This window comes from Nannospalax galili, unplaced genomic scaffold (genome assembly GCF_000622305.1).
Source record: "Nannospalax galili isolate Female #2095 unplaced genomic scaffold, S.galili_v1.0 scaffold389, whole genome shotgun sequence".
Taxonomy (NCBI): Eukaryota; Metazoa; Chordata; class Mammalia; order Rodentia; family Spalacidae; genus Nannospalax; species Nannospalax galili.
The window spans coordinates 1,862,207-1,877,872 of record NW_008360310.1 but is presented as its reverse complement, the minus strand read 5'-3'; the positions used below and the strand labels follow the sequence as shown (position 1 = coordinate 1,877,872).

Below are 15,666 nucleotides of genomic sequence, written 5' to 3'. Positions count from 1 at the left end.
ATTCTTTAAAGAAATAGTGTGACCTGTACCAGGTTGAGTGATGAAAAAGCACGCTGGGACAGAGGTGGGTGTTCAGCAGATTTTAATCATAGATCACTTCCAAAAGGAGTGCAGCTTACTTCCCCCATAGTTACCCATTTTAATTTCCATTTCTTGTATTGTACTAATCATTCAATTTTTTTGGTGTCCTCAGTTTTTTTCAGAAAGATGTCTCTTAACATGTTACGTTTTATAAAAGATACTTACATTATTGAAGTAGTGTTTCCTCAATATTTATTGAGTTTTGTTATTACTTATTCTGTCCAATTTATTTAAATTAAGAACTTTTTCCTTTCAAACCAACATAGATCAAGGCATTTTTTTTTTTTTTTAAGATCAAGGCTTTTTTTTTTTTTTTTTTTCCAGGTTTGGTTATCTTTCAAACCTTAAGAATAAAATCAGTTTAGTGTTACTTATATAGCTGAACACATTTGATTTCTTGGTTCAGGTACTAAGTAAAATTATTTAACTGAGTAGATCCTAAAGTGACTGACTCCATGTTGAGATACTTTCAAAACTGTTCTTAGAATAAAACCACAACCATTAAACTAATAGGATCTTAGAACAAAAGGGGCCAGGCCATCTAGTAAAGTTAACTGTGATAGGCTAGGGCAGTCTGTGGGAGTACCATTCAGCATCATTGGTTGGATGCTAACATTTAAAAATGATTTCTTGATGGAGCATCTCTGACCTCAGCTATGAATTGTCTAAAAATTTCTTTTCAAGGGAAGGTAAACACAATATTTTGTTTATAATTTGCTGTAAAGATGATTTATTACAGCTTAATATTAAATAGCTGTGTAGGCCTAAAATTGATCTCTCTTGGTTCTTACTAGTCTGACTCATGGTGTGAATCAACTGTCCTTCCAACCTGAAAGAGCAGAGAGTTCGCTGAGGCAACTCCTTTGTTCTGGGGAGCTGTTTCCATTGTGCCTTCAAAAGGGAGGGACATTCAAAGATTTGACTCATGGCAAATTCTTCAAGTTGGACAAAGTGGGGCCTGAATATTGGCTTGAGGAAGTGAGGTTAGTGACTTCTGTGCCCTTAACTTTTAAAAAGGTTAAATATTAACCTTTTCATGGCTTCATTTGATGTGTGCATTAAGACAGTAGGCACCAGAAAGTCTTCTTTTCCTTTATTCATGCTTTCCAGGGTTCTCCTTCCTTAGATCTTAGATCCCAGAATTGCTGGGCTTCTGCCCTTCCCTATTGTCCATCTGCTTTTGTGAAGGTTGAATGACAAAGATCATTGTCCTAAAAAATCTCAAAAAGAATGGAAAAATGGACTGTAATTGCAATAGCTAATAAATCAAAGATTCATAATATCAGCTGAATGCATGTAGCCATATACAGAGATAAATTAAAAATTTCAGTATAGGGTCTGGAGAGATGACTCAGTCATTAAGAACACTGACTACTCTTGCAGAGGACTGGGGTTCAACTCCAAGCACCCACATGGAGGCTAACTAACTCCAGTTCCATGGAATCTAATGCCCTCTTCTGACCTCCATGGGCATCACATGGTACACTTACAGACTTGCAGACAATACATTCATACACATAAAATAAGAATAAATAAAAATTAAAAATATTGGATATATAGCTCAATATGTAGTATGCTATGACTGAAAAACAAGTAAGCTTTATTGCTAGGTTGCTTTTAGTAGAGGCCAAGTAACCAGGTAAAAGGAAAGGGGAGTTACATTCCTAGTTTGAGTATGCTTGCTTAATTTGCTCATATTTATAGAAAGTTTTGTGTGTGTCTGGTGCTATTGTGTGTGCTTCATTTACATTACCCCTTTTAGTTTGCACACAGCTGCATGAAGTGGCAGCTATTTTTAATCTGCATTTTTTTATGTGGAATTTGAATTATAGAAAACATTAATAACTTGCCCGTTCACCAACTAATAAGTAGCAGAAACAGAACTTGAATCCAGGAAGCCTGGCTTTGTAGCCTGTGTTCTTGACCACTGTGCTGCACTGTCTGTTTTGTTACACTTTAAGAATAGTCCTGCCGGGCGTAGTGGCGCACTCTTGTAATCCCAGCACTAGGGAGGCAGAGGCAGGTGGATCTCTGTGAGTTCAAGGACAGCTGGGGCTACAGGGAGACCCTGTCTTAAAAAGACCAAAAAAAAAAAAAAAAAAAAAAAAAAAAAGAGTCGTCCCTACTAGAACATGTCCAGACAGTAAAAACTTTAATTGAAAGACTGTTTGTATATGGGATACTTGAATAATTTGAGGTTGTTTACCATGGAGTAGGGAAGGGCCAGATTAGAACTTGGTCTTTGTGGTCTGTTGAGGGCAAAAATAAGACAAATGGTAAACATTATAAGGAAGCAAATTTTGCTTTGAAGAGCTTTCCAATAGCTGTCAGTGTGGGTTTGATTGTTTATAGTGAGTGAGCTTTTTACTAAATGTGTCAGCAGAAGCTGGGCTAGTAGTTGATGGAGAGTTCTGAAAAAACTTGTCTTTTCTGTAAAATTGGACTATATCATCTTGGAGGTTTCTTTTTCTATACTATTCTATGTTAAAGAAAAGTCATTGACATGGACCGTTCTTTGCACTGTCTTTAAACAAGAGCTTCTGTGAAAAAACATGAGGCAATGTTGATTCTAATCGAAACTCTTATTCATGATTCGAAGAGGGGCAGGGTTAATTTTGGTCTAAGTCATGAAGCTGTGTGTCCCTTTTCCTTTCCCTTTCCCTTTGTCTTTTCCTCTTTTTTCTTTTCTTTTCTTTTTGAGACAGGGTCTCATTATGTAGCCCCGACTAGCCTTGAACTTGTAATCCTCTTGACTTTTTCTGGGTTCTGGGATTACAGGCATGGGCCACCATTCCTATTCCTAGACTATGAAGGTTTTTTTTTTTTAATAGTTTTATGATGTTGATAGGGGAGTTATTTGCCTATCATAATAATGGACTAGGACATAAAAGAAAATGACTTGTTTTTGTAGTTCACAAGTTGTGTCTTAGAGATCTTCCATCACAGTAATCATTAGAATTCTTCCTTTCCCTACTTCTTTTTCAGACTGAATGAAAGCATACTAAGTAAATCAATTTTGAGATTATGAGATTAGATGGAAAACACAGTTTCATTTTATTTTGTATTTTTAAATTTAATTAATTTTTTGAGACAGAGTCTCATGTATCCCAGGTTTGCCTTAACTTGGTCTGTAGCCAGGGATGATCTGATTGATCTTCTTGCTCAACCTCTCCAGGGCTAGGACTGAAGGCCTTTGCCACCAGCCTGACTTGTTCTGTGCTGGGAAATCCAAGGCTTCATGCATACTAAGCAAGCACTTTACCAGCTGAGCCATGTAGTCCTCTTCCTCCTTTTATTTTCTTTTACCTTAAGATAAGAGCTTATTATTAGCACTGGCTGGCCTGGAACTCACTTTGTAGATCAGGCTTATCTCCAATTTAGGAGAGCTGGGATTATAGGTGTGTGCCACCACCCCTGGCTGTCATTCTGTATTTCTTATGTTTATTTTATTTTGATGATTGTTAAAAATTAGACCTCAAGTTAACCATGACATGTTTTTTCCTATTTGTTTTTTTATTTCAGTTAACATCTTATTGCACATTTACTATGAGCCAGGTACTGTTTTGGACTCTGTTAAATGCATTTTCTTTGCTCAGTCATAGAAATAACATTTTTGTATTTAAGTAAAATAATAGAAATATAGAAAGAAAAGAAGAATCACATTCATCTAGATACTTATTATTTTGATGCTTTTCTCACTGTCTTTTCTTTTTCTCCTAGGAATATAAATTTAAATATTTAGACACACTTATCTTGATATTGAATGGACATTGGTTTATGTACCCTGTTTTTTTAATATTGCTTTTTCTTTTTCTACTCTAATATTCTTTTTATTTCCCCTCTTCTTTTTTTCTTTCATTTTATTGTATTTGATCTGATTGTGGCAATCTAGAAAAGTTAAATATTTCTGTGTACTAGTGATGTGTGTGCAAAATGATGATGGTAACTACTCTAGTACGTTATATTTGAGGGTAATGGAGTCACTGTATGTAAGATGTTAGATGAGGTCTTGACACATATTTAAGAAATACTTCCTTTTTATTATGATTTAGAAATGTTGAGTTAGGTGTATCCTTTTGGGTTTGTGTGACATAGTAACAGTAAGATTGCCTGGATTCAGTTTCTAGGTGGTCACATGGTTGGTTTTTCATGTGGCTGGTAATGTACCATTTTCTCCTCATGTTCTTGAGCTGTTATAAGCTCATACCAGAACTTTTTCAGTGCCATAGTCAGATATAAACTGACAGCCTTCTCTTGTGATATGTGGTAGGATTCCCTTTTGTATGCTTATGGTAGTAAGAAGGTTTAATCCAGATCAAAGGAATGAAGAGTTGAGTTGGTAGGTGACAGGACAGTTGGAATGGCCGGTGGCTTTCTGTGGAGGTCTGCTGTGGGCTGGCTCTGTACTGAAGCTTGTCATTGTGGTATACATTCTTAACTATGTTCACATTTTTTCTAATTACAAATCTTTAGCAAACTCCACCCTACCTTTACCCTTAAAACAAAACAAAAAACCAAACAAACAGAACATTGCCAATGAATTTTCTCTGTTTTGAAAGTTAACTTGGTAAATTTGGAGTATATAACTATGATATTTGGAAGCTGTCTAACTATTTCCATTGTTGCACCCTGATTGTCCATGGTTTAATCATCAGTAGGTGTGAAGGAAAGCACAAAATGGCTCCAGCCTGCACAGTACCATAAAAAATTTCCACCTGGAAGCAATTTTTCCTAAAAGCCCTTAGGGACTGCTGTCACCCTCCCTTGTCCATTGGCAGCAAGGGCTCAAAACACCAGCTCCATTTAGAGCCAGGCTTTGTTGTTCCTAGCTTCCATAGAGGGTTAGAGTTGAGCAGGGGAAATAACAAATTATTCCCAGACACTATTCTTTTCCTACAATGAAGTTCCTTGAACTTTCGTCTTTTCCTCTGATTCTTTCTGTAGTTAGTATTTTAGCTGAAGTACAAATTATTTGCATTGCTAGGATTTGAATTTACTTTTTGGTGAGAATGCTTATTATTAACTCTAGTGTTTGTCTGTAGAAAGTTGAAACATTTTTGGGTCCTGCCTTAGGCCCTTTGTCATTTTATAATGTCTTCTCAGTAGAGGCAGGCATTGTTCCATGTGTGAACTCTCCAGAACTCATGGTTCTTCAGGAGAGATAGACATGTAAATAAATCACTGCCATATGTGTATCTGGTGTTCACTGTAGTTCCCTTTCAGATATATGAGCAAATAAACTTTCTAAGGAAAAACATAACAGTCCTTTACAGTGAATGTCTTTAGTGATGCCCATTCATTCCCAGGCCTATTTCTATTATAGCTGGAGGATAGTAGTAGGTATTTGTTTAAGAACATTAAGGTAAAGCTAAGTGATGATAGTACTTTGGGTGAAATTTACATCAAACCACACATAAGTTCCCAAGGTCAAGGTCAGTTCAAATTTGTAATGTCAGTGTCTTAGTTCTTCATTGCCGTGACAAAACACTCTGACCAGTACCAACTTGGGGAGGAAAGGGTTTATTTGTCTTACATCTCCCAGGTCGCATGCAGTTCATCAGGGAGCTCAAGGTAGGAACTCAGGGCAGGAACCTGGAGGCAGGAGCTGGAGCACAGGCCATGGAGGAACGCTGCTTACTGGCTTGCTCCCTTGGCCCCTGCTCAGCCTGCTTTCTTATGCAACACAGGCCCACCTGCCCAGGGGTGGCACCACCCACAGTGGGCTGGGGCCTCCCACATCACTCATCAAGAAGATGCCCTTCAGACATGACCACAGGCCAGTCCAATAGAGGCAATTCCCCGATTGAGGCTCCCTCAACCCAGGTGTGTCAAGTTGACACTAAAGCTATCCAGCACAGTCAGTATGAGTGCCAAGTGGTAACTGATGTTACCATGGTTCTTAAGGAATAAGGTACACCTCACCACTCCTTATCAAGGAGTATTGATAAACTGAGTGTTTCAACAGATTTTGATTTTAAAAAAAGATCTTAAAATATAATAATTCCCAAACAGTCTACTATTGCACGCTGTAACAGATTAAAAAAAAATTTATTGCATGAATTTAAGAGTGTGTGTGTGTGTGTGTGTGTGTGTGTGTTTTGTAGTTGCATTATGGGGGTCAGAGGATAACTTACCAGGTTCTTTCAGCACTTTCCTTCTACCATGTGTGTTCTGGGGATGGAATTCAGGTCATTAGACTTAACAGAAAGCTCCTTTTACCCACTGAGCCATCTTGCTGGCCCACCTATTTGCTTTGATAGTAATTTTGAAATTTCCTCAAATTTTTGAAATTAAATGTTCAACATTTCATTTTGTTTTGGTTTAAATATTTAATATTTTAATAATCTGTAATAAATATATTGCAGATTTTTAAATTTATACATATTAATTTTTAAAAATATTTTTTTTATTTTTTTAGAAGAAGCATATCATTACAGCTTTAATATTCTCAATAACAGTTTCCAGAGCAAAGATACAGCTCTTTCAAAACTGCCCCAAAATTTTTAGGTTTGCTGTTGAATTAATACAGTTATATAATATTGAACTCAGTATAAGCCCTGTAAGACATAAAATTGAATGAGTTTTTAACCTTTAAAAAAGATCTCCATTTCATTTTAAAATATACTCTTTCTTACAGAAAGACTCATTGTTTTTGCTACTAACACTGAGATGTTGGCACATGTGTCTCTAATCTGTATACATATTAATTTTTAAACCTGTGCAAATCTTGGTCCATGATTTGTGTTTCTTTTGATTCTTATTTTAATGCTCTGTTTCTGTGCATGTTCTATGATTTTTTTTTTTGCTACTTAAGTTCTAGTTTAAAAACTTGTGAGAAGTCTAGAAATATAAGTTAAATTGTACTCCTCTAGAGAGGATTTATGTTTATTTTGTCAGTTATCTGTGGACATTGGGAAGCGGGGCTGCTTTTTAAAATAAAAAATAACAATTAGTATTCCTGAGATGATGTTTGGCTATATTGTCCAAGCTGATCTTCTGAACTCAAGTGATCCTCCTGCCTCTGCCTCCTTAAAGTTGAGATTAAAGCATGCCCCTCCATACTTGACTCTAAAGCAAACACTTAATTGACATTTTCTGAGACCACACAGAGTATGACTATGGTACTGTATTCTTGTGGTTTAAAATGATTGGAAAATTTCCATTTTCCTACAACTAGAATCATTACCAGGACGGGGAGGCTTCCTTGCAGGCTCTCCATATCTTTCACTGAGATACCTTGGCTTTATTCATCCGGAGGCCCCTTAATTTGTCTCTGTACTCTTTGAGGGCTAGAGTTTGTCTCTTCTCTTGAAGTCTACTGACATACTATATGACAGTATAACAGGAGCATGAGGCTGGAAGTGGTTGGCAGAATCTTGATTCCTGTTTTCCTTCAACTTCTGGAGATATTCCTTATTTTCTTTTTCTGTGTAGTCATGCACTAAAGGTCTAGAAACTTAATTTTGGTTTTTAAGATTTGATAGAAGTATTTTTTTATGGTTCATGTAATGACCTGTATTGTTCATGTTTTGCTACTGTCACTTTATTTATTTATTTATTTATTTATTTATTTATTTATTTATTTATTTATTTTTTGGTGTCTCCCCGTAGCTTCAGCTGGCCTGGAACTTACTATGTAGACCAGGTTGGCCTCCATCTCCCTGAAATCTGCCTGCCTTTGCCTCTTGAGTGCTGGGAATAAAGGAGTGAGCCACTATGCCCGGCCTTACTATTACTTTTAAGGATGGAAACAACTCTAATGTCTTTAATCCATCCCTCTGGTTTTTCAATGCATGTAGAGTTGAGTTTTCAATTGCCCTGGTTAACTTGGAACTCATTATGCAGACCAGGCTGGTCTTGAACTTGCAATGATCCTACTATTTACATTTATCCTCTTGAATGCTGGGATTACAGGCATGCCCCTATTCCCTTATTTCATTTTGTAAATTAGGACAAGGTCTTATTGTATCCAGGTTGGCCTTAAGTTTACTATGTATCTCAGGGATTATACATATGCATTTTACTCAATTTTTAAAATATCAGATGGTTAATTTATTGTTATATTAAGGTTTGAGGGAGGTATATGTCATGCAACAGTATGAATACTCAGTCATCACACTTATGAACCAGAAAAGGATCCTGCTTCAAATGCTCTTATATCTGGCAGCAACATTCATGATTCAACTTACTTTGCCAGGTATTCATGTCAGTCACTGAAAGATGCAATGGAGCAAATCTTTTTTCTTTTAACATAAATTTGTACAAAGGACAAAATGAAGCCATTAAAATACCCTGTTGAGCCTTTGTATCTTTAGTTATTGATAATGATGATTTGTTCCAAAGGATGACATTATTTTTATTATGGTAATAGCTATTGTAGTTTCCATATCATTTTTTTTTGACTTGCTCTGATTTCATTAATTTCCTGCTTGATTTATTTTAAAAATTATTTTAAAAATAATTTTTATATGTGAATATGTGTGTTTGTATGCCATGTATGTGTGGGTACCCACAGAGGCCAGAAGAGGGTTTTGGATCCTCTGGAGCTGGAGTTATAGGCAGTTGTGAGTTGCCCAACATGGGTGCTGTGAACTGAGCTTGGGTTCTCTGTAAGAGCAGGAAGTGCTCTTAGCTGTTGGGCATTCTTTCCAGGCCCTCCTGTTTGATTTCTGTTGTTGATTTCACTGATGTTTTATGACAAATTATCTGCCCCTGAAACTCCAGTGGTATTGGACCCAAACCACAATTTAAAAGTAGGTCCTTTGGCTAGGTGCCAGATGAAACTGCTCTACCCTGTCTTTGTCTATTCTTTTGAAACTTCCCATCGCTGGCTTCTCTTCTTACCTAAGGGAGATCTCACTCGCAACATCTTTTTGGTTGTCTGGACTGTCTAAGTGAAGCCAGTCGGGCACATTGGGATCTGGGAGAGGTAGAAAAAGGATTTGAATGTGTTTGCTCTCATGTGGTGGCACAGAAACATCTGGGTATTATATTAGTTACTTTTTGTGTTGCTTTGATCAATTACATGACAAGAAGCAACTTAAGGGAGGAGGGGTTTATTTTGACTTAACAGGTCAAGGGGATGCAGTCCCTCATGGTGGCATGGTGGGGGACTGAAGACAGTAGGGCACACTGCACCATAGTCATGAAGTATACAGTCAGGAAATGCTGTTGTGCAGCACACTTTCTCCTTTCTGCTCTGTTTCAGACTCCAACCAATGGGATAGTGCCTCCAAAATGGGTGGGTCTTCCCATTTCATTTAACAATGGAGAAACTGCCTCACAGACATTCCAGGGGACTTGATTCTTAGGTGATCGTAGAGCCTGTCATTATTAATCATCACAGGTGTAGTTTAGAGTCCATTAACTACAATATGCTTTTCCAGGTACTGATGATTATAGACAATGATCTATTTCATCCTTATGTACCCATAGCATCCAAATTATAATATTAAAGTCTGAATACAGTTGATAGATGTATTGAAGTAAGGCAAAGGGATGCAAACTCTTTTTGACCTCTTGTAGTTCTCTTTCAACATCATGCTCAAATCTGTTTTTCCACTTTATTTTTAACTTTTGGAATAAACAACAATACTAATGATGCTTTTGCAGAATTTAATGAGAAGAAAATGTTTGAGAGCAAAAACCATGACCGTATCTTAAAAAAGATATATGAAAAAGAAAAGACAAGAGTAGACTGTGGAATTTTTCTTAATCTAACCTCCAAATCAAAAAGCCCAGTCCTTTGGGTCTTGAAGTTCTCCCTGGTCCCCCAGACATCTCAGCAGATGGGCTTTGTTTCCTGCGTCACTCCTGCACCAGGAGAGAGCCACGTCAATTGCCTTCTCTTTCTTCTCTGTGACCATGTCCAGCATGTGTGGTAGATTTCTTCCACTTCCAGACCCTTTGCAAGCAGCTGGAGATAAATTGGTAAGACAGTCTTTACCCAAGGGAGAATAATGTTTTAGAATGAGGAGACTGACAAATAAACAGATCATTGGAATATAGTTTAATACATTTTGTGAGAGTGATACTTACAAAGGAGGTGTACATGAAAGAGTCTAAGTGATTAGAGAGGGCTCCTCAGAAGAGGTAAGGTGCAAGCTGAAATTTGAAGGGCAAATGAGAGTTACTTGTCTTTAAGAGGGTATAGACTCTGACTGTCAGTTATGTGTTTTGCCTGCCTCCTTTGAAGGCTGTGTAATGTTCTGTCATTTAAGGTACTTTCCTTTGCATATAGCAGAATATAGAGGGAAAGTGGCTTAAATAAAGGAAATTGAGTACTACATATACAATCTGGAGATGGGGATGTTCAGGATTTCTTTGCAATCCGGGACCCAGATAGTTTTCACCTTCATCAAGCTCAGAATATTGGCACTGTCTCCTCTTCTTTAGGGTAGTTACTGCACTCATCCCTAAGTATCTCAGTTTCATAGTACAGTGTCTAATATAGGAAAAGCAGCTTCTTTTTCCTGCATCATCCTCCTGGGGGATAAAACCCCTCATATAACACTGTTGCTCGACCTTCACCGACATATTTCCCTTTGCCCCTTCTCATTGTTGAGGTTTGTCACATACCCTATGTTAACTGGTCACTGACAAGGTGAACCATGGTTGGCTAACCCACTAACTAGTGTTTACCTCTTGTGGTACCATAGGAAGGTGAAGCACCAGAATGAATTGGGATTGCTTGAACAGAAAGAAGGCAATAGTTGCTGTTTAGGCACAGCTAATCAGCACCTGACTCATCCTGAAGTAGAGTCCCTAATCCCAACTTCTTGACAAGGTCTTCCCTTGTAGTCCTGACTGGCCTCAAAACTCTCCATCCTCCTGTCTCAGACTCCTGAGTGCTGAGATTATGAGTATGTATCACCCTGCCTGGCTTCTCCCTTATCTTTTTGACAAGCAGATTTGAACTGATGTTGACTCTATGTAAGTCATATAATTCTATAGTGGTGTAGTATAGGAGATGGTAAATATTGAATTCAATTCTTAAGTGCCATTTTATCAGTTAAAATTTCTCTTTTAATATGCTCTTGAAATCTAGGTAGGTATGAGACATAGTCTCATTATGATCTATCAAGGCATATTATCAGCTATACATACTAAGATGCATAGGTATTTTAGTTTTTGCAGAAACCTTTGATTTATTTAGGAGGTTTAAAAAATTAAACCCTGTAGGCCACTATTTATTTAGCTGAGTCAAAATCTAGCTATAAAAATTGTTAATTTCTATGCTTTTTTTTTTTTTTTTTTTTTTTTTTGAGCTGAGGACCCAACCCAGGGCCTTGTGCTTGCCAGGCAAGTGCTCTACCACTGAGCTAAATCCCCAACCCCTATTTTTCTTTTTTTTTTTTGTTAAACAGTGCTAGAATATTCTTTTGATCTTCATAAATAAGTCTCAGTGATATAGGTTTTGTTGTTGTTGCTATTGTTGTTGTTGTTGTTATTTTTCCTGTAGAGATTCTTATTTAACCGTATATATCTGGGCATGTCAGAAGCACAGGGAAGCATATGACTACTCTGAAGAGTCTGCACTTTTAAGACTCTGCCTTTTATTTTTTGACACAGGGTCTTATGAAACCCAGGCTTGCCTCAAACCTACTATTAATCGAGGATAGCCTTTAACCCCTGATCCTCCTCTTTCTTCCTCTCTAGTGCTGGGATTACAGGCATGTGTCACTATGTCCAGTTTCATACAGTGCTGGGTTTTCATGCATGCAAGGTATCCACTGAGCTGTATCCTCCACCCTGGACCCACAGGTTTTATAAAATAGAACTTTTAGATTTTTCAGCAGTCTTATTTGGATACATCAAATTCATGTTTTAAGGACTATTAGAAACTGGCCATCACTAGATGGCAGTCTTTCTCTACTTTAAGCTGTTTATTCAGAAGGTAAGAAAGTGCTGTACTTTATTCATGAAGAATGCTGACTGCCAGAATAAGGCTAACTTTAGTAGAACTGACCTTCCAGAGTTTAAACTTGTTTATTTATTTTTGTATATATATTTTTAAACTTTTACAAAAACTTTATTGAGAATTTCATACATGCATATAAGGTGTTTTGATCAAATTCATGCCCACACCCTCCCCTCCAACATTCCCCCCTCTGAAGAGGTAACCCTAAAATCTTTTAAGGATTAGTGCTTTTGACATTTTTGGCCTTTGGAACAGAGTATGTTGCTACCAGGCCCAAGGACATTTTGACTTTTAGACCAGAAACTGGCTACATTTCTTTTGGGTCTTATTACCCTAACTGCCTAGCCAATTCCTACCTCCTATTCTTATCCTATTCTTATTTGGGTAATCCTCTGAAGGGGTTACCCAAATTGCCAATAGGGAATCGGGACACAGACCGCTCTGATTTCTTCCATGCTGAACAGGGATGCAGGGTGAGGCAATTGGAGTGCCCCTTCAGTGGGTATATCTAAAAGACTCTTACCTCTAAGGGGAAAAGAAAGTCCTTGAATCATGAATAGGAGATGTGAAGGAGAAGTAAAGGCAAAAGTACTTAGCATTACAAGTTCTAGACAGGGAACTAGAAAAAAGTCAGAACAGGGCAATTTTCAAATGTTCATATGAAAGTCCCCTGGAGTTTCTTGGCAAGGGCTCCCAAAATCATCCTTCTATTAGGTTCTTCCTCTTTTTTTTTGTCTTCCAAGGCTGGACTAGTTGGCTGGGAAGAGTGGCTGGATATTCAGCTGAGGGTCCAGTGACCCTGCTTAGCACTCCTTTAATGAATGAGCACAACTGTCAGCAAGCATAATTTTGACTATGTTTAGTGATCAGCTTAACTGAAGTCATGATAATGGTAGTTATTTCACACAGAAGGGACTGCTGTATAGCATCATCTTATTAAAAGGACCTGGAATTTAAAAGGATTTGGTCTGTAACTTCACTTAGTATATTAGTTTCTAGATCCTTCCACTTACCTGCAAATTTCATTATTTCATCTTTCTTTACTGCTGAATAGAACTCCATTGTGTAAATATGCCACATTTTTGTTAACCACTCATCAGTTGAGGGACACTTAGGTGGCTTCCATCTCTTAGGTATTGTGAAAAGAGCAGCAACAAACATGGTTGTACACGTGTCTCCTTTGGGAATATGCCAAGGAGTGGTATAACTGGGTCATATGGTAGGTTCATTTTTAGTTTTTTAAGAGTTCTCCACACTGTTTTCCAGAGAGGCTGTACAAGTTTGCAATCCCACCAGCAGTGAATAAGCGTCCCCCTTTGTCTACATCCTCATCAGAAGATGGCAGGTGGTGCAGGCCCAGGGAAACAGAGGGAGTTGAGGGCGGGGCCAGGCCCAGAAGCAATGCTCCTGGGGCCCAGAGAAGGCACTAAGTTGGTCTGGATGAAAAGGATCAGGGAGCCATATTGGTTCCCCAGGTGTCTAGGGCCCCAAGACAGGGAATGGGACAGGGCCCAAACTTGGAGGACAGAACGGTGGAGGAGATGGGAGGGTGAATGAGGCTGGGGGAGTCAAGGTGCGGAGGGCGCAATGGACTTACCCTGGAGAGAGGCCTGCCGCAGGTCCTGCAGGCCCAGGGAAGCAGAGAGAGGTGAGGGCGGGGCCAGGCCAAGAAGCAGTGCTCCTGGGGCCCAGAGAAGGCACTACATTGGTCTGGATGAAAAGGATCAGGGAGCAGTATTGGGTCCCCAGTTGTCTGGGGCCCCGAGACAAGGAATGGGCTTAACACTTCTTGAGATGTTTCTTAGCCATGTTTATTTCTTCCTTTGAGAACGCTGTTAGATCTTTAGCCTATCTTTTAATTGGGTCATTTGGTTTCTCGAGTCCTTGTTTTTTGAGTTCTTTATATATTCTGGATGTTAAACCCCTGTCAGATGAAGATTTTTTCCTATTCTGTGGGTTTTCTCTTCACTTTTTTGATTGTTTCTTTACTTGTACAGAAGCTTTTTAGTTTAATGAAGTCCCGCTTATTGATTGCTGACTTTAATTTCTGAGCAACTTCTGATTTAGAAAATCCTTTCCTACACCTATATCTTGGAAGTTACTGCCAATATTTTCTTCTAATAGTTTCAGGGTTTCCAGTTTCACATTGAGCTCTTTCATCCATTTGGAGTTGACTTTTGTGCAAGGTGAAAGGTAAGGATCTAATTTCCTTCTTCTACAGGTGGAGATCCAGTTTTACCAGCACCAGTTGTTGAAGATGCTGTCTTTCCTCCATTGTGTGTTCTTGGCATCTTTGTCAAATATCAGGTGGCTGAAATTGCGTGTACTCGGGTTTGGATCTTCAATGATGTTCCATTGATCTATGTGTCTGTTTTTGTGCCAGTACCATGCTGTTTTTATGACTATGGCTCTGTAGTATACTTTGAGATCTGGTATAGTAATACCCCCAGCATTGCTCTTTGTGCTCAGGGTTGCTTTGGCTCTCTGGGGTATTTTGTGCCTCCATATGAATTTAAGGATGGGTTTTTCTAATTCTGTGAAGTATGTCATGGGGATTTTGATTGGGATTGCATTGAATCTATATATTGCTTTTGGTAGGGTGGTCATTTTCACAATATTAATTCTTACAATCCATGAACATGGGAGGCCCTTCCGTCTCCTGGTGTCTTCCTTAGTCTCTTTCTTTAACGATTTAAAATTTTCATTGTAGAGCTCTTTAGTGTCTTTCATCAGATTTATTCCAAGATATTTTAATTTTTTTTGCAGCAATTGTGAACTGGAGAATTTCTCTGTGTTCTTTCTCCAATTGCTTGTTATTGGTATATAGAAAGGCTACTGATTTTTGTAGATTGATTTTATAACCTGCCACTGTACTGAAAATGTTGATCAGTTCTAGGAGTTTTTTGGTGGAAGTTTTGGGATCTCTTAGGTAGAGTATCATATCATCTGCAAAAAGTAACAGTTTGACCTCTTCTTTTCCAATTAGTCCTCCTTTAATTTCCTTCTCCTGTCTTACTGCTCTAGCAAGAGTTTCAAGCACTATGTTGAAAAGGAGTGGAGATAGTGGACATCCTTGTGTGGTGCCTGATTTTTAATGGGAATGCTTCCAGTTTTTGTCCATTTAGAATGACATTAGCTGTGGGTTTGTTGTATATAGTTTTAATTATGTTGAGGTATGTTCCCTCAAGCCTGTTCCCTCCAGTCCAATTCCCTCTAGGACTTTGAACATAAAAGCATGTTGAATTTTGTCAAAGGTTTTCTCTGCATCTATTGAGATGACAATGTGGTTTTGTCTTTGAGTCCATTTATATGATTTATGACATTTATTGACTTGCGTATATTGAACCATCCCTGCATCTCTGGGATAAAGCCTACTTGATCATGGTGAATGATCTTTTTGATGTGTGTCTGTATGCGGTTTGCAAGTATTTTGTTGAGACTTTTTGCATCTATGTTCATTAAGGATATGGGTCTATAGTTTTCTTCTTTGGATGTGTCTTTACCCGGTTTGGGTGTTAGAATGGTGCTGGCTTCACAGAAGGAATTTGGGAGTTCTCCCTCTATTTCTATCATTTTGAATAATTTAAGTAGTATTGGTTGGAGGTCTTCTTTAAATGTCTGGTAGAATTCTGCTGCAAATCCATCTGGGCCTGGGCTTTTTTTAG

The 15,666-nt window shown here is 38.1% G+C and overlaps 1 protein-coding gene and 1 non-coding gene across 2 annotated transcripts in view; one reads left to right on the top strand and one right to left on the bottom strand.

The window, feature by feature from the left end:
• The window catches only part of Exoc6b (exocyst complex component 6B), a 629,077-nt gene that overhangs the window by 65,961 nt on the left and 547,450 nt on the right, over positions 1-15,666 (top strand). The gene's annotated exons all lie outside the window — the stretch shown is intronic.
• On the bottom strand, positions 8,119-8,219 carry LOC115068693. The gene has a single exon (XR_003848028.1). It is a non-coding gene; the product is annotated as a small nucleolar RNA U13 (small nucleolar RNA).